At 34.6% G+C, this 23594-nt stretch overlaps 1 long non-coding RNA gene across 1 annotated transcript; it reads right to left on the bottom strand.

Annotated features, from left to right (window-relative positions):
• Nucleotides 1-619: 619 nt before the first annotated feature.
• Nucleotides 620-8654, bottom strand: LOC309609079. The gene is made up of 2 exons (XR_014233250.1): nucleotides 1745-8654; nucleotides 620-1209 (listed from the first exon to the last, which is right to left on the bottom strand). It is a non-coding gene; the product is annotated as an uncharacterized lncRNA (long non-coding RNA).
• Nucleotides 8655-23594: the final 14940 nt, after the last annotated feature.

Raw genomic sequence — 23594 nt, 5'->3', positions numbered from 1 at the left:
GCCTTTGCAAAGGACTTCTTCACTTGATAAGATGATTTGCTGTTTCCTTCAAATGTAGTCTTCTGTCCAGCCATGACTTTGCTGCCTCTTCAAATTTAAGCAGGTGCTAGAGGCTTTTCCCTTCCTGCCCTGCACTCCCAGTTTCTTCATCAGCTGATGCCTCTCATGAATGCATCCAATATGATTTTCCTACTTTTGGAAGGTGTTTTTTTGCTGGTGCTTTCAGAGTTTTTCACTCTGCATTTTCCCCACCTTTTCTCTATTTCTTTACTACTACTCCTACTTCTTTGGAGAAATCTGTCCTGCTCATAGCATTTCTTACTAATGATGGGGAGCTCACCTTTTGGGAATGATTCTTAACTGGAGGTGTCTGAGATTACCATTGCTGGGTTTCTGTGGCTCAGCTCTCTGTGTAACTTCTTACAGAAATTCTTACATTGCCCTACTGGTCTCAACTAATTTTGGTTATGCTTAAAAGCGTATTACAATTTTCAGGTTTTATGTCACATAGTTTGTATGAAAATTCACTTATGGATTCCCCCCCCCCCACTTTTACTTTGTTTCTGGAGGAGAAATGGTAAGATTCAGAGTTAAGTTACCACAATGTTAATACTAGTAATCTTTTTGAGTGTTTTATTTTTAATGAGGGGCTCAAAGCCCATTTTAAAATTAAAAACACAACATTTAATCAACTATAAATGATAGACTCGTTCCATACAAATATTGCTAATAGGAATACAATTTGATTAAACAGGGAATTACAGCCTCATAAACGTGTTCTTTAAACATGATCTAGTTAGTGTAAAAAGTTATCTTCTTTATATTCTTGCCTAATCTTTATTGCAGCAGTTCAGAAAGTACAGGTACAGCTTTAGGAGGATTGATAACTCTCTGGGGGATCTGAAGAGTTATATTTGAGAAGCTATTAAGTGAGACTTCGAGTAACATGATATCATAGTGAGAAAATTCTATCAAGAAATGACTCTCTGGCTTCTTCTTACTCATTGCAAATTTCCCTGTAGCCAGCCTAAGCATTATATTTCAAGTTATTATTCACTCTGCTACTCTAGTAGGGAAAAAAAAAAACTTCTATTTTTTTGACTTTCCATCCATCGATACCGGCTTCATTTTGCATCATGGTTGGTGAGGTGAGGTCACTCCTTCAGTTAACTTTGTATTATTAATCCATTAATTTCTTACTTTGTCTTGCTTTGAAATGCAAAAAAAAAGAAAATATTAAAAACAATGGATTGATTGACAGTCTATCACAAAAGCAAACAATGTTGTTTATATTTATTTTAACATTATTTATCATTTTATTTTGTCCGCAAGATCTACCCTTTTCTTATAATGCCGAATCCCTTAATCTTTTACCGACCATTTTCAGGAATTGCATCTCTTAGGCAATATGACCATTCTATTTAATAGAGACAATAGAACATGCACTTTAATGAATATTGTTTTTCATAATATCTATTATAGGAAATTATAAAATTATTCCACTGGATGTTGTCATTTACCTAATCATTGTAAGGAAATATTTTATTTTCTTTTAGAGTTAGTTTTAATCAACAATGGAAATCCATTCATCATTTTTTAGTAACTCAACATTTTTTTTGGTTCAATATCTATTTCTTTTTCCAAAATTGGTTTGGTGAGCTAGGTTGATAGATCTCAGCTGGGCTCGTTCATGCATATGCAGTTAACTGGAGGGTGGTCTGGGTTATGGCTGTGGCAGTCTTACCTGGGACAGATCAGTGTCTTGCCTGAGACAGATCACTACATGTAGTCTCTCATTCTCCATCAGTCTCGCTGGTGCTTATTCCCATGGTCGTTGGCAGCAGTAAAGAAAGAGAGCAGAAGCATTCTATTGGCCAAAGCAAGTCGCAAAGCCATGCCAGATTCAAAGGGTAGAAAACTAGACTCCACCTTTGATAACAAAAGCTGTAAAGTCACATTGTATTGCAAAGGGTGTGCAAACAGGGAAATGCGAATAATGGTGGTCATTTGTGTAATCAGTGTACCAACCCTTTCAATATGGAACTACCTCATCCCCACCTCTAGTATTTCTGTTATTTATAGTGATCTTCCTTTTGCCTCTTGACTATGCACATGTTTTAAGATCTGGGACAATCAGTGTATCCAAAACCTCTGATACAATAATTGATCAGGGCTGGGCACATGACCAAAAGAGTCTCTTCTTTTTAGAATAGAAGCTGATGATATACTTGCAGAATAAAGGGAGGTTGACAAAACAAGATACAAGAGATAAAGGGAGAAATAGATCCCTGGTGCATTATTTTAGCCCCTAGATCCAAATGTCCTGAGGTTAGAATCAACCTAGATTCCTAGAAGTCATATTTTTACATTCCTAAATAAATTATTTTTCTTAACAAAGCCAATTTGAATTAGGTTAGCTCCTGCTTTAAAATGAAGCAGCTCTGAATAATATATCACATATACACTTAAGTGATACATCTGCAAATATATGGGCTGGTATAAATTCACTTGAATGTTTCTTGCCTGTTGTTATCATACATTAATAATTTTTGTATAACTGACTCAGTGCCAGAAATGATTATTATGAATTAATAACTTGAGGATTATCTACCTGTGCATTTCACTATCATGTAATACTTATGTTCCATAATAAAACCCTTTATTTTACTCATTCATTAAATTGATCACTTATTAAAAAAAACATTTATTAAGTGAGAGATACTGAGCTAAGCTATGACTGAAAGAGACTAAGTCATTATCCTCGTGGAACTTATATTTTTAATACTATTTAAAATCCTGAGTTATTTAGGTTTTCAGAAAAAAATGACTGTTGCAAATCTTAACAGTATCAATGTTAAAATGGTGAATGTTGAATGATGCATTATTTGAAAGTTAAGTTTCAAAAAACCTGTTCAGCTGTTTTTGAGACATGACCAGCAGAGTGAGAAAATCTATTTTATTCATTTTTCAAAAGTTGCCCTTTTCTAATGTCAAGCTACTACGGAATGGATGAACTTTGGATGTGTCAGTCTTGGAGTGTTATGCAATTTGTTCTGAGTATGAATTAGTCAGGCTGAGGCTTTGAGTGCATTAGTAACAAGGAAGATGAGCTGAACACTTCCCTAAAGGGCAAAAATACTCATGTCTGTTTAGCTCAGTGTGTGCCATTTCTTTTTCAGTGGAGATTTCCCAGTTTTACTGTACTGTTGTCTAATCTGCCAATGTATCCTTAAAAGTATTACGGTCAGGACATAATGGACAGAAGAATTGGAATTGGAATAAAGTAATGACATACTTTATTGGATTGACTTACTACCCAGAAATGAATAAATCCACAAAAAATAAATCCACAAAAGGTGAAAGACATAAGGACACACTTTTTTTCTATAGTTGTTGTGGTTTAACTTGGTTCCCAGTTTAAAATTAAATAATTCATTTACTCAACCAGCATTTTATCTGAAAATCAGAAAGCCTTTAGTGTGATTTTGTATTTACTATATTCACAAATTTTCTAGTTGAAGTGGTTAGTATCTTTAATATTGTAAAAGCACACAGACATATCCTAAAAAGACACTTGACAGTGAAAGGTCTAGGACATATGTTGTGATACCCACATACAAAAGCCACAGTATGATCCTAGGATGCTGGGAAGTAGAGGGAATTATTGGGGGGTTGGGGGTAGGGCAAAGAATACAGTGACACAAAAGGGAGAAGTAGTAGAAGCAGGTGAGTAGAAGGACCCGGCTGGAAAGATGTCAATTCATGTTTTGCTTCCCCTCCTTCTGCCTTCCCTAGTCCCTGACAGCTTCCATCTTAACCCTGAAATATACCCTTGTTTATGGGACAATCTTAATGAAAACAGTTCATAGCTAGAGTATATCTTGTTTTTTTTTTCTTTTTTCCTAATCTGATTCTGGGAATTATCCCTCCCCCATTTCATGTGATTCCTGTGACATTGTCAGAGAAGAAGGCCTGCACTTCCCACCCTGTGTTCTGGCTATGTCATCACTCAGGGCACAGAGGCTGGTTCATAGGTGAGTGCACTTCCCAAGCAGAGCCAGTCAGGACCCTTACAATATTGACACTGTGAGAGAGATGGGTTCCACTTTATTTATTTTTTAGATAACTTTAATAGAATGTTTCTAATGTGCCAAACACTATTCCAAGTTATTTATGCAGAAGAAATTAATTCTCACAATAACTTTATGAGCTTTAATACTATTATTATACTCATTTTATAGAAAAACAGAAGCTCAGAGGTGTTAAATTGCTTACCCAAGTTCACATTAGCTAGTAAGTTGCAAGACTAGACGTCTAAACAATACTGGCTCAAGCTGCTTTCTCTTAACCAACTTATGATATTATTTCTCTTCTGAAATTGTAAATTATAAACACTACATAACCCTGAGCACACTAGGGGTCTTGCCTGAAAACACAATCAACAGAATAAAAGCATAGCCAATAATAATAATATAACAACAACAACAACAGAGAGGGAGAGACAGGCTCACAACATTATTTGAACACATTTCTATTCAATCTTATAATGAATCACAACACTTCCTCCTTTCATTCTATTCTCTTTGGTAGGCTATTTCTTCTCCAGCATATACAGACAGAACAAATATTATCATGTGATACCCAAGATCCTTTGCTGTCACATTCTGATATCCTGGTGATAGATCAAAATGACTGTTTTAAGAAATGAAAAATAGGGTAAATGGCCATCATTCCTGGGAATAGCCTTGAGTGTTTATTCATTTACCTTTCCTTCCTTCATTCTTCCATTCTAAGACCCTTATGTTGACATGGACTTTAATAATTCATATCTGAGACTGAATTCAAGTAAATGTGAAGGAGGTGGCACCATCTAATTACATATCGAAAAAATTACATGATAAAAGAAAATCATTTAGTCATGCTTTTATGCTCCGTGGCATGAAAGCATTACTTAGGCCTCTTCATAACACAAAGAGAACTCTGTCCTTTTCTATTTAGCACACTAAAAGAGGTAGTTTGCAAACAGTAACAGAGAACTTAAGCAGAAAATTCCCACAAGATTGTCCCTGTACACATATTCTGCACCCCATTTTCTACTTTACTACAGGCTCTCATCATGCCTTCATTCTCGACCAGCTGTTCAAGTCTTTTCGGTAGTTTTGGGTAGTAATTATAGAAAGATATTGCAGAGTTTTCAGTAAAGTGTTCCTTTACCAAAAGGAAGAAAAAATATGTCACTGTTATTGCACCCTATTTCTTGTAGCATATGATAAAAGTACCTAACCGGGACTAGAAAATGAAACAGTAAAAAAAACAATAAGCCAGAGTTGTTTTTGCCCCCAGCACCCAGTAACATACAGAAAACTTCTCATTTAGCTGGCAAAATGTTTTAAACACAAAGCCAGTACCCAAATGTGATACTTCCTTTGTCTGGGAAGAGAGTCTGGTGTTTATTCTTCAGTAGTTCCTGAAGCTCTGAGCAAGCCATGACTTTCTTTACATGCAACTCAGTTGACTCTTCAGGACCTGTAGCTGAATGTCTAACATCAAATAACTTTAGCCTTTAGATTTTATTTTCAAAATCTTTTCTATTTTGCTCTTTTAAAGCTGCTTTCCACATAGATCCAGATGAAACATAGATCCTGATGAAACATGGCTCCAGATAAAAAATTTCTGTGGCTCTCTGCATTATTTTCTCTACCAGCTGAGGCCAAAGTTTAAATTATCTCTGTGATTCTTTGGTCTGAAACATTGTGGTTTCTTTCTGAGGAAGAATTCCTTTAGTACTTTGTGATAGTGAGTTGCACTGCCATACATATTTTTATTGTGAAGTGTATTTATAAAGAAAGAAGTTCTTAATCTTTTATTGGAAGTTTTTGCTTAAACAGATTTTTATTTTTTTCTTAACATAATTTCTGTAGACTTTGGTTTGATCCTTTATTAATCTTTAAGACTTGAAACAACATTGTCTTTAATTATAGGAGTGATAAGTGCAGCCAGATGGGTGTGTGTAATAAGTTCATTTAAACCTTTTTAAGCAAAATACCAGTTTGTTTCTGTTTCTTTAGTTCTTTGTGGAGGCAGCTGTCTTTGTCTTATATAAATTAATGCACTGACTCAATTTAGATGTGTTTACTTTGGCCCCTCTTTTAAACTCCCTTAGAGAACCATTAGGAACTCTGTTGACAGTTACCAGTAGTTGAAGCTTAAGTGAGTCACACAATATATTCAAATTGCAATCCGAAACATCAACTCTACTGACTGTATACCTAGCTTGATCACCATATGGAATTACTCCAATCTTGTCCATTATGTCTGTAAAATATTACTTGAATCCATCCTGTGAGACCTATTGCAGGCACTTGTCATCTCTTACCTGAAGTTTTAACTTTCTACATAATATACATGTATCCATTTTCTTCTATCACCATTAAGTTCATTCTCAATATTGCTGACATAGTTTTTTACAAAGAAAATTTTTGCAAATAGTTCTCATGATGAAGAAACTGGTGATACTCTGTTTCAAAATTAAAATCTAAGGTTCTTACCATAGTATGTTGGGACTTCTTGAAAATTGTTTTTATCATAGTTTTGCAGCTTAATTTCCAGCTAACGATTACCAAAAATACATTATACTTTATCGATACATGTGTGCTTGAGAATTTCAAGTATTTTTTACTTTCCCTGACTGGCCTAAGTAGATTTTATTTGATGATGTTTACTTGGATTATACTTTGTACAAGATAATTTTCTAAGAGTTGAACTATAGGAAAAATAAAATAGACAAGGTCTTCGTTGTTTTCCAAATTATACTATAAAGAGAGAGATCTAAACAAATGATTAAACATATATATGGAAAGGAGTCCACAGTAAATGTGAATATTTATATATGTAATAATTTTAGATGGTAATAAGTGCTATGAATAAAATTAATAGAATATAGCAAGTTAGTGCTTTTTCAACAAGTTGAAAGCAATTTAAACATAGCCATATTTATTACTTAGCATAGTAATAATAGATAAAATGTATTGTGTGTTTACTATTAGTATATGCATTATTCCAGACACTTTTTTCATGGATTAAATTATACTACCAGGTCATTATTACAGATAAAGTAACAGAGCTAGAGAAAGCTTAAATAAATTGTCTAAACCATAACTAGGGAAGCTAAGAAGAGTCTTTTTCCAGAGTTTATACTCTTAATAACTGTGCTCTGCTGCCTCTTTCTACTTGGTACCGCAGTAATTTATGTCCCTACAATCCTCACCCTGGACCTTCACCAGCTGATTGTTAAGCTGCTTGTTAGAAGGGACCATGCCCAATTCATCTTCATATCATATGTGTCAGCATGTATTCAGTGTTCACTAAATTGTTATTGATTAAGTTATACTCTTGAAGAATGCATGTTGAATGTACTAATCTTGTCAAATTACACTTTGTACATGTTCAATGGGGGAAAAAGAGAAAGAGGATTCTCCATAGTTTCAGTACGAATTTTTGAATTAGCTTAGGTTGTATATACTTTCTAAATAAAATACTGTATACAGAGTGGGGGCAAGAGGTTGTCCACTCATTCATATGCTCAACTTTTGCAGAAGTATAACAAGGCCTTCCCTTTGTTAGAAGTGAATTTTCCATGAATCTCTCATGTTACTTCATGTCTAGGCATTACCAGACAATTTGCTCAGATTTATTTATACTCCAGTAGAGTAAAGATCGAGATGTCTCACTCCCATTTCTAGAGAAGATTCACTTACATTCCAGGGTAATAATGATAATGTCTCTCTCTTTGGAAAAAGAAGATATTCAGGTTGCCAGCAGCCCCTGCATAAGACCAAGGGCTTCCTAATCTCTGGCTTCCTCCTCTTGTAATACATTCTCACAGTGTAAGATTCAACACCCAACTCTAATCATGTTGCTGTGTGGGAACTGGGGCTTGTTTACCAGCACAAAGATAATGTTCTGTCTACTGTCATTTTTGTGAGTAATAAACTTTGTCTCTCTGGCCCAGAGGTTTTATGTTTTTCTGCTACCATATATGCAAATGTAGCAAGATAACTTATCTTGCAAGTAGAGTAAAATCTTAATCTGTTCAAAATTCCAGACTTAAAATCTTATAAAAAATCAGAAGAGGCCTGAATTCTGGGGAGTTAAAACCTGAAATTTTCCATTACAGATGGAATAAAGTATTGATATCAGGAACTATGTTTTTCGCACATTATTTACCTGGTATCAAGCAGCATCTGGCGTTAGAAGATACTTGCTACAGTTTTCTTTAACGAATGAATAGTAATACAAACAGTAAATATCCCTGTTCTTAACCTATAATAGAGTGAGAAAAATTGTTTTAAATAATATTTACAGTTAGATTCCCTTCCTAAGAGTTCTAAGTGACACACAAATGAAGGATTGCACCTGCATATGTGTTTCACTGTTACTGGATAGTTTATGAGAGTTAGAGATCATTTTTATGATGATGTAATTTAGATGAATGTTATGTGGTTGCTAACCTAGACTCACCATCCAACTAAAATCTCATCTCTGATCCACCAATTCAAGCCACTAGTTAAGTAGTTAAGAAATATAAATCAATACAATTTTATTTTCTGGAAGAGACAAATACCTAAAAGTAAAAAGAAATATATGTGTGTGTATATATATATATATATATATATTGCTACTTTGACTTACTGCAATACCTCATGAGAGCTCAGTACCAAGACCTTCTGAAAAAATGTTCTCTTTCATATTTCTTTAAGTCAAGCTTCCAGTCTTGACTAGCTAATCTGATAAACTAGTTTTCTTCTGAGAATTTTTAATAACATCAACTGTGTCATTTGTGAATAAAGATAATTCTCCTTTTTTTCCAATTATTATATCTTTTATTTGTTTGTTTATTTGTCTTGCCTTGTGTTAATTCTAATCATAGTTGAGGGAGGAGAAAGGAGACTGAAGGAAAAGACCACACTTACATACTTTCCTTTTTTACTGCTGTTCTCTGGTCTAGGGAGAGAAAAGAAACTTTACATTGAATGTAAGTTAAAAGTACTTATTTAGCTTAGACTAGACTTTTTCATTGCCTGAAATTTACTATTAAATTTTGACTTCTGACCACATTGCTGACAAGGGGCAGGGAAGTGAGAACCATCAGAGCTTTTTAAAAGTGAAAAATAAAACTATTTCTTGATTTCTCCCTAAAGATGTACTTTCAGCACGTCTTTATAAAACCAGGGCATTTGGGAGTTTATCCATTTTGCTTCACATACATACACACAGAGATGTATAGAAGATTGGTCAGTAAAACATTAATGTTATATCAGAGAGATGGGATTTCAGGTTTTTTGTTTTTTGTTTTTTACATGAAAGCACAATTCCATTCAGTTGTAACCTGAACTTAGAGTTAGAAATTGGTGCTCATCTTTCTTTTAAAGCAAATACGTTTTCTTTAGGCTTATCTCTAACTGCAGTTCCCCAGATACCAGAAAAACCTCTCTCCCAACACACACATACATGAGTACACATACAAGGATGCAAGTAGAAAGTCTCCCAAACACTTCAACACTAAGTTTCTGACAGACCTTCTCTGCAAAGATGCAATTTGTATGGCTCATTAAAATATGAGTCTCAATCAAAAAAATATATAAAACCTTAAGTATTCAAATATGCAGCACAATCAAGGAAGCATACCAGCTGATTGTTAAAATATGCAGCCTGTTCAGTAAATCCCATTAAAGACAATTTTAGAGACTAAAATATGTTTGAAAAATTAGTAAAATATGTGATTTCAGTTGTCAAGTATATTCAAATATTTCAAAAGATACAAGAACTTGTTGTGAGGAAAGATAGAAAACATTTGAACTCTGCTAGTGAAGAAAGCCTGCACTAGGTCTATGGGAGTGAGTTCTAGTGTGATGAGAGTGGGGAGTGTAAAGCAGGAGTGAAGGATGTGGTCCCCTGTATCACAGCTCTGCTTTTGAAAATCTCCGAAAACTAGAGCATGGAATGGTGAATAGCAAATGGTGAGATTAGTTCTTCCTTCATTCCCTGGAGGAACAGCATTTGAGTCTACTGGAAGATATATAGAGCGCCCAGGGGATAGTAACTAAGGCAGAGAAAGGGAGGTCTTTTTGTGAAATTGGCAGAAATTGCCTTCTTATCTTCCAACAAAATGTTGTGAGGCAAAACTGCCAATTTAGCATAGTTTTGACTTAAAACCATTTCCTTATTTTGTCCATTAATTTTTAAAACTCTTTTTCTCCCACAAAGAATAAAACTGTATCATTGAAATATTGTGGTTGATGCTTATATTATGCAGCTTGATTATGTTACATTAGTCATCTCATAGTCATCTCATGTGTCTTTATTTAATAAGAGGAGGAACATTTAAAAATATTTATACAGTCTCTTCTTTTGGTGAATTCAGCTTGTGATGAGAGAGGATATGTCTGGTTTCACATAAACAGGCACTATGCAGCCTTTCCAAAAACGTGCAGATGGTTAGTTGGTAATATCAAGTCGTCTTTTGCACAGATGGAGGAATAAAAATGATTAGTGGAAATTACACAGGAAGATTCATTCAGATCATGGCAAATGTAACTGTGTAGGAGTTATGGTTTATATTTCCAAGCTGAAATAGGACAAAAAGAGATTGGCCTATCAAAAAAGATGTGATCAATTCAGCGATCAGTACCCAGAAGTCCAATAACATATTAAATGTATGGTCATTTTAGAAATACTCAGAAGGCTGCAATTTAGCATCCTTCTTTCTCAGGCTCTCCACTCAACTGATTGTGAACACATTTATTAGAAATCATATTCTCTCAGCAACAATAGTTTGGCCTAAAAACACCTTTGGGAAGCTTTACTCATTTTAAGTTTTCTAGTTCTCTCCTTAATGGCTGAGTTATGCAACTTTTCATGACTATGTAAAGACTAGCATAGCATTTATGTAAAACAAACAAACAAAAACCTTACAGCTACATCTGTGAAACTTCTTGATTTTTCTCAGGTCAAAGCATATCTGAGTTCTTTCAAATTGCATTCTAGAAAGTGAGCATGTTGAGTGTGTGCATTTATTTCTCATCTACCCCTGGGATTTTAATTCTAGGTTATTTAAATACGTTGAGAAAAAAAGAACATTTCTTTTATACAGAGAGAATCACCATCTTAAAAGTTTGGAAAAATGACTCAACCACACGTCTAAAATTTTTTTAAATATAAAGGTCAATGGGTTTCATTTAGAAAATTATGAATATATTGTAATTGGTACATTTTTTAAGAAAAATAAGATCGATTTTTTAAACTCAATGTAAATGTAAGTTGATTTTGTCCATTTTAGGCTATTAATTCATATTTTATTGAAACAATTTTATATGTAAAGTTTTCATTCAGTTTCAGTATGCTTTATGGCATTATAATGTAGGGTTTCTGAGAAGTTCTAATGCAAGATCTTTCAAAGAGCAATTTAAACATTAGTTAAAGTATAATCATGACACACTCACAATGACACACACAATGATGACAAAAGTGTTGCATACCTAGATGTAGACTTTTAAGAAATATTCAGGCTATATGTGAAGAAAACTATAACATCCTCTATAGGCACACACAAATGAAGTTTATATGTTTTGAAATGAAGTTTTGTAAATATAGACATGCATTGTCTCAGGATTACACAGTAAAGATGTCAGATTTCTCTAAATATTTTTCCAGATTCAGTGCAATTCCAATTACAATTTTAATGGGATTATGTGAAACTTGATTAAATGGTTCAAAAGATCACCTGCAAGAATATAAAGGCAAGAGATTATTAGAAACACCTAATGAACAAAATAGGGCTGGGTTATGCCCTTTCAGATTTAAATGCATTAGGGAAATATAGTAAAAAATAAGTGTGTAATACTGATTTAAAAAATAGGCATATTAACCTATGGACCACAGCAAAGACTCAAAACACAAATATGAATAAATATGAGAATTTATTATATGATAAAGTTTGAGAAGAGGCCACTAAACATAATTAAGTGATTTATAAAGGAAAAATGCATGGTTTTTAAAAAATTCATTCAACATTTTAGTCTTGAATATCTACTACATGCCAGAACATGCTCCAGTTGCTAGAGATAGAAAACTAAAGAAAAGAGACAATGTCCAAACCCTTATAGAGTGTAAATCCTGATGGGGGAAGACAAACAACAAATACTAAATCAATATATGGTATTTCAGGTAGTGAAAATGCCATGAAAAAAGAATAAGGGAGGCAGAGCGTGATTGCTGAATAAGGTTGTGTTATTTTATAGAAGGTGACCAGGGAAGTTGTCCTTCCAAGTGTCATTTGCGCAAACTAATGCAATACTTTTGTATAAAAGATTGGCAAATATGAAGAAAAGAGACAACATTAGCATAAGGATATAGGGAAAGAGGTTGTTTTATGTGCTATTGGTGAACGTGTAGATTGATAACTTTTCTGCTATGCATTTTGGCAATATGTATAAAATTCTTTTCATTAAGGAGGTAATCAAACAATGGCAAAGATTCATGCTGAAGCACTTTTTATATTGACATAAAAGGGAAATAACCTCAAATTTATTAAATGGTAGTGGTAAAATAAAATTATGGTTTATCCAAACAAGGAGAGATTACATACCCATGGAAAGATAGATAAAATGCTTTTTTCAATAAAAAAATGTTATAAAATTGGAAGTACAGTGTAACTCCATGAGTATAAAATTATGTTATCAATTTACATTTCCCTCCCTCTCTCTCTCCCTCTCTCTCTCTCTCTCTCTCACACACACACACACACACACACACACACACACACACACACATCTGAAAAGTCATTCATCAACATATTAACATAGATTGTCTAAGAGAGATGAGATTTTGAGTGGTTTTTACCTTATTTACTTTTTATTGTTGAATTATTTAGAGTAAGCATATATTATTTGTATAATGGCTTATACAATAAAGTTATTTTTCTGTTTTAAAACACTCTGTATAAACATCAGTTCTGTAGTAGTTACAAAGAAGTTACCATAATGTTAATACAGGTTAATTAATGTAATTTAAAAAATAAATTTCAAGCAAACATTTAAAGTGATGTAGAGATGTGAACTGAGAGTAATGCTCTGTTTTGTGAGTGGGACAAAAATGGTCATTGTAAAGTCAAGTATTCACGAGACAGATTGTTTTTTCTCCAGGTTACCTTAAGTCAGATAGGAAGAAAGGAAGATCTTTAAAGGCAGTGGAGCTGAAGACGCCCGAGTCACTAATCCAGTAGTCCATATAAAGAAGGACAATAATGTGAATAATCCTAAAGCAGGGAAAGTCTTAAGTGGACATGCTAAAGGAAGAGATTCACTTTCTTCTCAATGTCTTCCCTTCTGCCCTGATGCCATCTTTCTACTTGAATAGGCCGGCACTGAGTGAATGAACAGTAATTTCTTTGAAAAAGACTTCATTGAGTTGTTATTGAAACACACAGTGATATTAAATATTTCTATCAATGAAACTGTGAAGGATAAAGAAGAAAGACGACAAAGATTTATAACAGTTGAAGTTTAGTGCGATTAAGGGCAGTTTGTACCTTCTATTTAAAAATTCTCTGAGGTTTTATTCTTTCATGCTGTTAATCAACACTAGTTTATTGTTTAATAGCATCTAGTGTATCCTTGTAGGGGACTGTGTTCTCTTTTAACCATTATCAAATGAAAAAACATGATTCTATTTTTTTTTTATGATCACTATAACAGTAAGTATTCTGGCCATTTGAAACACAAGAAATCATGACCCCCACCTAGAACTGTTTCTCTCTCCTTTATTCCTTTCCAGATAGATATTTCCACAATCTAAAAATCTGTCAAGCCAAAAACTTGTGTCATCTTTAATTCTTTCCTGTCTCTTAACCCAATGCAATATCTGTCACTGAACCTTATTGACTTTTTTTAATGTCTTTAAAACATATCCTCTTTTTTTCATCTTCACTGTCACTACCTTAGCTCAGGCTTTTATTTTCTCACCTGGATTGCTGCACAATCTCAGAACTCTTTGCTTTACTTTCCTCTTTCTTGTTTTCTGCAATCTATCCAGCCCTTTGCTGTCAATAGTCTTTCTTAAGAATAAATTCAATCTATTTCACTTTGATGCGTAAAAGCATTGAACAGCATCCTCAGATCTAAAAAGTTATAGATGATCTATCCACTACACATCCTCCCACTCTCTTCCCCCTCAGAACCTGATATAATCACACTTCAGTCATACTAAAATATATGTAATTTCTTGAGTGTGTTTATGCTTCTCTGCTTTTACACAAGATATTCTCTGTCAAACACACACTTACTTCTTTCAAACCTCTCACCAATCCCACTATTGTTTATTTATTTATTTGTTTTAAATGAAGTTAATATTTTACTAGTCCTTTAAAATTCAACTCACATGTGATTGTCTGTGAGAAAGTTTTTCTGTGTAATCCAGTATGATAAATCATCTCACAGCACCTGCGCTTACTATATTACAATCCATATCACATTGCATTGCAATTGTGTGTTCATTTGTCAGTTTCCTCAATTTACAGCTCTTGATGGGAGGACATTTTTTTTCTAATTTTTGTATTTCTAGAATCTTACAGCGTGACCGTGGTCAGTAAATATTTTCTGAATGTAGAATCTAGAGATAACATACATTATCTATTTGAATCTATCAAACCCCACCAAATAGCTGTACTTAGGCCATCAGAAGAGTGCTAGTCTCTTGTATTTTTTAAAACTTCTTTGTGTGTAAAAATTCATGGCATACTTTGTGTTGTGTTTCTAACAGAACATAAGATCGTTTTCCTAAAATTATTATGAAGTTTGACCACATATTATATGAATATGATCATATATTATAAGTGTGATCCTTATACTATAATTTTTAACATCTACAGATGACACTATTGAAATAGTATTCTAGAAAATTGATCTGGCTGGGGATTACAGGATGCACTGAAAGGAGAAAAATCTCCTGTAATGAGGGAAGAATTCGTAAAAGATGTGGTCATGGAAATAGAAAGTATAAAAGATATAGAAATTTAAATTTAACCATTTTGCTGAGTAGAATGTACTCTAATATGTGTTTCATGTCTATTTGCCCTGTCTCTCTTTTGCTGTTACCTAATATTACAGTCAGCAAATTCAGACAAGCTAGTTGTTTCAAACATTTGGGATGTTTCAGGAGGCACCTGGTTGATTAACAGGAACGTTCACTTTCCAGAGAGTTTATTTGTAATATACAAATTTACAGTTTACAGCCCTGTCTTTTTCTGTCATCTTCTGGAAAGTTATCAAGAAAATAAAAGTGACACAGACAAAGAAAAATAACTGACTCCAGGAAAATAAGGACAGTGCAAAATAGAAAAGAATCTAGTTTGGGATTGAGCACTCTCCTTTAGTACCATCGATACAAACTGAAGGAGTTTTTTTTCAAGTACATTAGCATCGACACTTTATCACTCAATGCACTAGGTGGAATTAATGTGGAAATGGAACTGGCATCAAAGCCAATGAATGCAAGTATGGAAGCCTATGGCCTTCAAAATAAATGAAATTATAAAGAAATGAGTCTTTTGGAAATTGTCGAGAGGTGGGAAAGAGGGGACTGTGGAAAGCAAGCTGTCATTCTCAATTCAGACTATATTCATGTGAGGAGAATTTCTGTCAGGTTACATAAAGATGGTTTTTTAGACAGTTATGTCATCCAGGTGTGAGAAGTGTATCCTGCTGTGTTATTAGGAATAGTTTCCTGGTAGGGGATACCTTCTACTGTCAGGCATAATGATCAATCTGCCTTACTGTAATAGTATAATTTTAATTTAGTCCTTGGGCCAGATTTCAGTTAGGCATGTAAGACCCTGTTGCAATGTTAGTTTGTACGTAGTGTATAAGAATGTCTACATCGCCATACATGGCTGCTGGAACAGAAGACATAATTCCTAACTCATTTCATTGCCAAATCTCATGCTCTTGCCTTTACTTACATTTTGTTTTTCTTTCTTTTTTTTTTTTTTTTTTAACTGATTATTTAGTCCTCTGGCTTTCACATAGACATCCCCTTCAGAAATTCAGCATCTCAAAGATGCTCAAGTTTTCATCATTACAGAATGAAAAGGAAAAGATCTTTTAACATAGTCTGAGAAAAAGGTAACTGTCTTAGGGGCTGTTATAGCAAAAATACCATAAACTGGATGGCTTATAAATAATAGAAATTTATTTCTCACAGTTCTAGAGGCTGGGAAGTCCAAGATCAAGGTGCTGGCAGATTTGGTGTCTGGTGAAAGCTGGCTTCCTCATAGAGGGCACATTCTTGCTGTGTCATCAGATGATGGAAGGAACAAGAAAGCTCTCTGGAACCTCTTTTATAAAGGCTCTAATCCCTTCCTCAGGATTATGACCTAATCACCTCCCAAAAGCCCTAGCTTCTAATATCACCTTGGGGATTAGGATTTCAACATATGAATTTGGAAGGGACACAAACATTCAGACTATAACAGTAGCTCAGAGGTCTTTGAAACAGAGTCCTTGTTGCCCTCTTGAGAAATTAAGATAAAATACCATTTCTTTGCTCCTTCTTTTCTGATGATCCTCAAGCCTGGAGAAAAAAGATTGCATTGATTTTTCAGTCAGGATAGTCCTTGCTATTCATGAGCTCTTACATAGATTGATTGGATACTGACCTTAGTATAACTTTTAATCCTTGTTCTTAATTCTGCTGCTGGAAGCCACAACATAATAATAAATAACAGAATAAAAATAGCCAATTTTATAATTACTTATAATTTGCTAACATTTTATTTTTGAGACCATATATTTTAGCCATTTCTTTCTGAGCGCTCTTTAAACATGCTTTAATCTGTATACTTATCCTTTGAGGTAGTTGTCATTATTCCCATTTAGAACTGAGGAAATTGTAACCTAAAAGGTTTAAACAACCTTCACCCAACTAGTAAATGACTAACCCAAGTAAAGAGTATAACTCAGCAACAGTCAGCTCTACCCACCACCACCAGAGCCTCCCATCAAGCCTCTTAGATAGCCTCAACCACCAGAGGGCAGACAGCAGAAGCAAGAAAAACTACAATCCTGCAGCCTGTGGACCAAAACCCACAGTTATAGAAAGATAGACAAGATGAAAAGGCAGAGGGCTATATATCAGATGAAGGAACAAGAAAAAACCCCAGAAAAACAACTAAATGAAGTGGAGATAGGCAACCTTCCAGAAAAAGAATTCAGAATAATGATAGTGAAGATGGTCCAGGACCTCAGAATAAGAATGGAGGCAAAGATTGAGAAGATGCAAGAAATGATTAACAAACACCTAGAAGAATTAAAGAACAAACAAACAGAGATGACCAATACAGTAACTGAAATGAAAACTACACTAGAAGGAATCAATAGCAGAATAACTGAGGCAAAAGAGCGGATAAGTGACCTGGAAGACAGAATGGTGGAATTCACTGCTGTGGAACAGAATAAAGAAAAAAGAATGAAAAGAAATGAAGACAGCCTAAGAGACCTCTGGGACAACATTAAACGCAACAACATTCGCATTATAGGGGTCCCAGAAGGAGAAGAGAGAGAGAAAGGGCCAGAGAAAATATTTGAAGACATTATAGTCGAAAACTTCCCTAACATGGGAAAGGAAATAGCCACCCAAGTCCAGGAAGCGCAGAGAGTCCCATACAGGATAAACCCAAGGAGAAACACGCCGAGACACATAGTAATCAAAATGGCAAAAATTAAAGACAAAGAAAAATTACTGAAAGCAGCAAGGGGAAAACGACAAATAACATACAAGGGAACTCCCATAAGGTTAACAGCTGATTTCTCAGCAGAAACTCTACAAGCCAGAAGGGAGTGGCATGATATACTTAAAGTGATGAAAGGGAAGAACCTACAACCAAGATTACTCTACCCGGCAAGGATCTCATTTAGATTTGATGGAGAAATCAAAAGCTTTACAGACAAGCAAAAGCTGAGAGAATTCAGCACCACCAAACCAGCTCTACAACAAATGCTAAAGGAACTTCTCTAAGTGGGAAACACAAGAGAAGAAAACGACCTACAAAAGGAAACCCAAAACAATTAAGAAAATGGTCATAGGAACATACATATTGATAATTACCTTAAACGTGAATGGATTAAGTGCTCCAACCAAAAGACACAGGCTTGCTGAATGAATACAAAAACAAGACCCATATATATGCTGTCTACAAGAGACCTACTTTAGACCTAGGGACACATACAGACTGAAAATGAGGGGATGGAAAAAGATATTCCATGCAAATGGAAATCAAAAGAAAGCTGGAGTAGCTATACTCATATCAGATAAAATAGACTTTAAAGTAAAGAATGTTACAAGAGACAAAGAAGGACACTACATAATGATCAAGGGATCAATCTAAGAAGAAGATATAACAATTATAAATATATATGCACCCAACATAGGAGCACCACAATACATAAGGCAACTGCTAAAAGCCATAAAAGAGAAAATTGACAGTAACACAATAATAGTGGGGGACTTTAACACCTCACTTACACCAATGGACAGATCATCAAAAATGAAAATAAATAAGGAAACAGAAGCTTTAAATGACACAATAGACCAGATAGATTTAATTGATATTTATAGGACATTCCATCCAAAAACAGCAGATTACACGTTCTTCTCAAGTGCGCACGGAACATTCTTCAGGATAGATCACATCTTGGGTCACAAATCAAGCCTCAGTAAATTTAAGAAAATTGAAATCATATCAAGCATCTTTTCTGACCACAATGCTATGAGATTAGAAATGAATTACAGGGAAAAAAACATAAAAAAAGACAAACACATGGAGGCTAAACAATACGTTACTAAATAACCAAGACATCACTGAAGAAATCAAAGAGGAAATAAAAAAATACCTAGAGACAAATGACAATGAAAACACGACGACCCAAAACCTATGGGATGCAGCAAAAGCAGTTCTAAGAGGGAAGTTTAGAGCAACACAATCCTACCTCAAGAAACAAGAAAAATCTCAAATAAACAATCTAACCTTACACCTAAAGAAACTAGAGAAAGAAGAACAAACAAAACCCAAAGTTAGCAGAAGGAAAGAAATCATAAAGATCAGAGCAGAAATAAATGAAATAGAAACAAAGAAAACAATAGCAAAGATCAATAAAACTAAAAGCTGGTTCTTTGAGAAGATAAACAAAATTGATAAGCCATTAGCCAGACTCATCAAGAAAAAGAGGGAGAGGACTCAAATCCATAAAATCAGAAATGAAAAGGGAGAAGTTACAACAGACACTGCAGAAATACAAAGCATCCTAAGAGACTACTACAAGCAACTCTATGCCAATCAAATGGACAACCTAGAAGAAATGGACAAATTCTTAGAAAGGTATAACCTTCCAAGACTGAACGAGGAAGAAACGGAAAATATGAACAGGCCAATCACAAGCAATGAAATTGAAACTGTGATTAAAAATCTTCCAACAAACAAAAGTCCAGGACCAGATGGCTTCACAGGTGAATTCTATCAAACATTTAGAGAAGAGCTAACACCTATCCTTCTCAAACTCTTCCAAAAAATTGCAGAGGAAGGAACACTCCCAAACTCATTCTATGAGGCCACCATCACCCTGATACCAAAACCAGACAAAGACACTACAAAGAAAGAAAATTACAGACCGATATCACTGATGAATACAGATGCAAAAATCCTCAACAAAATACTAGCAAACAGAATCCAACAACACATTAAAAGGATCATACACCACGATCAAGTGGGATTTATCCCAGGGATGCAAAGATTCTTCAATATACGCAAATCAATCAATGTGATACACCATATTAACAAATTGAAGAAGAGAAACCATATGGTCATCTCAATAGATGCAGAAAAAGCTTTTGACAAAATTCAACACCCATTTATGATAAAAACTCTCCAGAAAGTGGGCATAGAGGGAACCTATCTCAACATAATAAAGGCCATATATGACAAACCCACAGCAAACATCATTCTCAATGGTGAAAAACTGAAAGCATTTCCTCTAAGATCAGGAACGAGACAAGGATGTCCACTCTCACCACTATTATTCAACATAGTTCTGGAAGTCTTAGCCACGGCAATCAGAGAAGAAAAAGAAATGAAAGGAAGACAAATTGGAAAAGAAGAAGTAAAACTGTCACTGTTTGCGGATGACATGATATTATACATAGAGAATCCTAAAACTGCCACCAGAAAACTGCTAGAGCTAATTAATGAATATGGTAAAGTTGCAGGATACAAAATTAATGCACAGAAATCTCTTGCATTCCTATACACTAATGATGAAAAATCTGAAAGAGAAATTATGGAAACACTCCCATTTACCATTGCAACAAAAAGAATAAAATACCTAGGAATAAACCTACCTAGGGAGACAAAAGACCTGTATGCAGAAAACTATAAGACACTGATGAAAGAAATTAAAGATGATACCAACAGATGGAGAGATATACCATGTTCTTGGATTGGAAGAATCAACATTGTGAAAATGACTATACTACCCAAAGCAATCTACAGATTCAATGCAATCCCTATCAAATTACCAATGGCATTTTTTACGGAACTAGAACAAATCATCTTAAAATTTGTATGGAGACACAAAAGACCCCGAATAGCCAAAGCAGTCTTGAGGGAAAAAAACGGAGCTGGAGGAATCAGACTCCCTGACTTCAGACTATACTACAAAGCTACAGTAATCAAGACAATATGGTACTGGCACAAAAACAGAAACATAGATCAATGGAACAAGATAGAAAGCCCAGCGATAAACCCACGCACCTATGGTCAACTAATCTATGACAAAGGAGGCAAAGATATACAATGGAGAAAAGACAGTCTCTTCAATAAGTGGTGCTGGGAAAACTGGACAGCTACATGTAAAAGAATGAAATTAGAATACTCCCTAACACCATACACAAAAATAAACTCAAAATGGATTCGAGACCTAAATGTAAGACTGGACACTATAAAACTCTTAGAGGAAAACATAGGAAGAACACTCTTTGACAGAAATCACAGCAAGATCTGTTTTGATCCACCTCCTAGAGTAATGGAAATAAAAACAAAAATAAACAAATGGGACCTAATGAAACTTCAAAGCTTTTGCACAGCAAAGGAAACCATAAACAAGACGAAAAGACAGCCCTCAGAATGGGAGAAAATATTTGCAAACGAATCAACGGACAAAGGATTAATCTCCAAAATATATAAACAGCTCATTCAGCTCAATATTAAAGAAACAAACACCCCAATCCAAAAATGGGCAGAAGACCTAAATAGACATTTCTCCAAAGAAGACATACAGACGGCCACGAAGCACATGAAAAGATGCTCAACATCACTAATTATTAGAGAAATGCAAATCAAAACTACAATGAGGTATCACCTCACACCAGTTAGAATGGGCATCATCAGAAAATCTACAAACAACAAATGCTGGAGAGGGTGTGGAGAAAAGGGAACCCTCTTGCACTGTTGGTGGGAATGTAAATTGATACAGCCACTATGGAGAACAATATGGAGGTTCCTTAAAAAACTAAAAATAGAATTACCATATGACCCAGCAATCCCACTACTGGGCATATACCCAGAGAAAACCGTAATTCAAAAAGACACATGCACCCGAATGTTCATTGCAGCACTATTTACAATAGCCAGGTCACGGAAGCAACCTAAATGCCCATCAACTGATGAATGGATAAAGAGGATGTGGTACATATATACAATGGAATATTACTCAGCCATAAAAAGGAACGAAATTGAGTCATTTGTTGAGACGTGGATGGATCTAGAGACTGTCATACAGAGTGAAATAAGTCAGAAAGAGAAAAACAAATATCGTATATTAACGCATGTATGTGGAACCTAGAAAAATGGTACAGATGAGCCGGTTTGCAGGGCAGAGGTTGAGACACAGATGTAGAGAATGGACATATGGACACCAAGGGGGGAAAACTGCGGTGGGGTGGGTATGGTGTTGTGCTGAATTGGGCAATTGGGATTGACATGTATACACTGATGTGTATAAAATTGATGCCTGATAAGAACATGCAGTATAAAAAACAAACAAACAAAACAACTAATACTAAACTTTCATTGGGTTATTTGTATGGAAATATGTTAATATAAATGTTTCAGACATTACATGAAATTTCTAAAAATCTTATATGTTCTGGTATAATGTTATAAGTCATAATCCTAGTTATTACCTTAAAATGTATATCTCAGAAATAACTAATTTTCTTGTCAACTGCATTGTTATGAACTTTCATCAAATTTTTAACTGTGGTCATTTTTAAGTCTTTTGTCATTTACAGACAGTTCTGTGTGTACTCTGATGCTTTTGCCAATATGTTCCTATAAAAGGGTTTCATTTTTAAGAAATTCATGGAAAAGACTCTGACAAGTACAGGTTTCTGGTAACTGACTGTACTGCTGAACTGAATGAATAAGCATTTTCAGAACTCTAATGAAAAACTGATGAACTCATAAAAGTGCTAACAAAAGATCAAGATGAAAAAAAACAAATATTAATTACATGGGACTGAGTGAACTGATGAGGATGAGTATAATTTTTGTGACTTTCTGTCTGAATTAAAAAAAAAAAAATCCAACAAGGACTCAGAGGCAAAGAATATACTAATAAATTTTCACTGCAAAGTAAAGGAGCTGTTACAGTGGAGGATTACTGGACTGAATGTCAATATTATGACATAGTATGAGTGTGTTTCATGTTTGGTAATTGCAATCATTGTTGCTTTTGTTGTGGTCATCCATGTACAATGCTTGGTGTCAGTCTATTTATCTCTTGTAAAAATAAAATACAGTGTGTGTGTGTGAAAAAAAAAAAAAGAGTATAACTCAGTTCGAAGATCACTTTGTTAAGAATTACACAATGCTACCTTGTGCAGGTCTATTGTGCTGTGGGAAAGGTTCTTTAGAGGCAAGTCAAAGGTCAGTAGGTCACAGGGGTCATGAAAGAACAGAGTATTGTAGTGCTCATTTGCTAAGAGCTGTTCAAATGATATCTCCTTCTTCTCTAAAAATTCCCAACTTAATTGAAGTTCATGCTACTAGGTTGCACTACCTACTTCCCTCTGAGTTTCCCAATACTACCTTGTATCATTCCATTTACTTATGCAAATACTTCTAATCCCATAATTTTTTTGGCCTGAGTGATGAACTCAGTTTCTTCTGTCCCTATATTGTTTTAGCCGTGTTTCAGAATCCACCCCATGTTCACATTCCCTTCACTCCTCTCACAGGTTAGTTTAGATATGAGAGTTTTCCCCTTACACATAGTCTTTAATTCTTTGCCCCTCTGTCTTTTAGTCAGAATCATCTGATTAACCTCTTTCTCTGGGTAAACCCAACTGAGCAACTGAATAGTGCTAGGAAAATTCTCTAGGATCTTTGAATTTTAAATTGACTTTTAATGCTGTCAGACAATTCTACTGTACTTTCTCATTTTGTTGAGATGACTGTCTCACATTTTTCACCTATATTATTCAACTCT

Source organism: Balaenoptera borealis (genome assembly GCF_965194805.1).
Source record: "Balaenoptera borealis genome assembly, chromosome: 13".
Taxonomy (NCBI): Eukaryota; Metazoa; Chordata; class Mammalia; order Artiodactyla; family Balaenopteridae; genus Balaenoptera; species Balaenoptera borealis.
The sequence above is the reverse complement of the archived record's forward strand: the minus strand, read 5'-3'. Positions and strand labels throughout refer to the sequence as shown.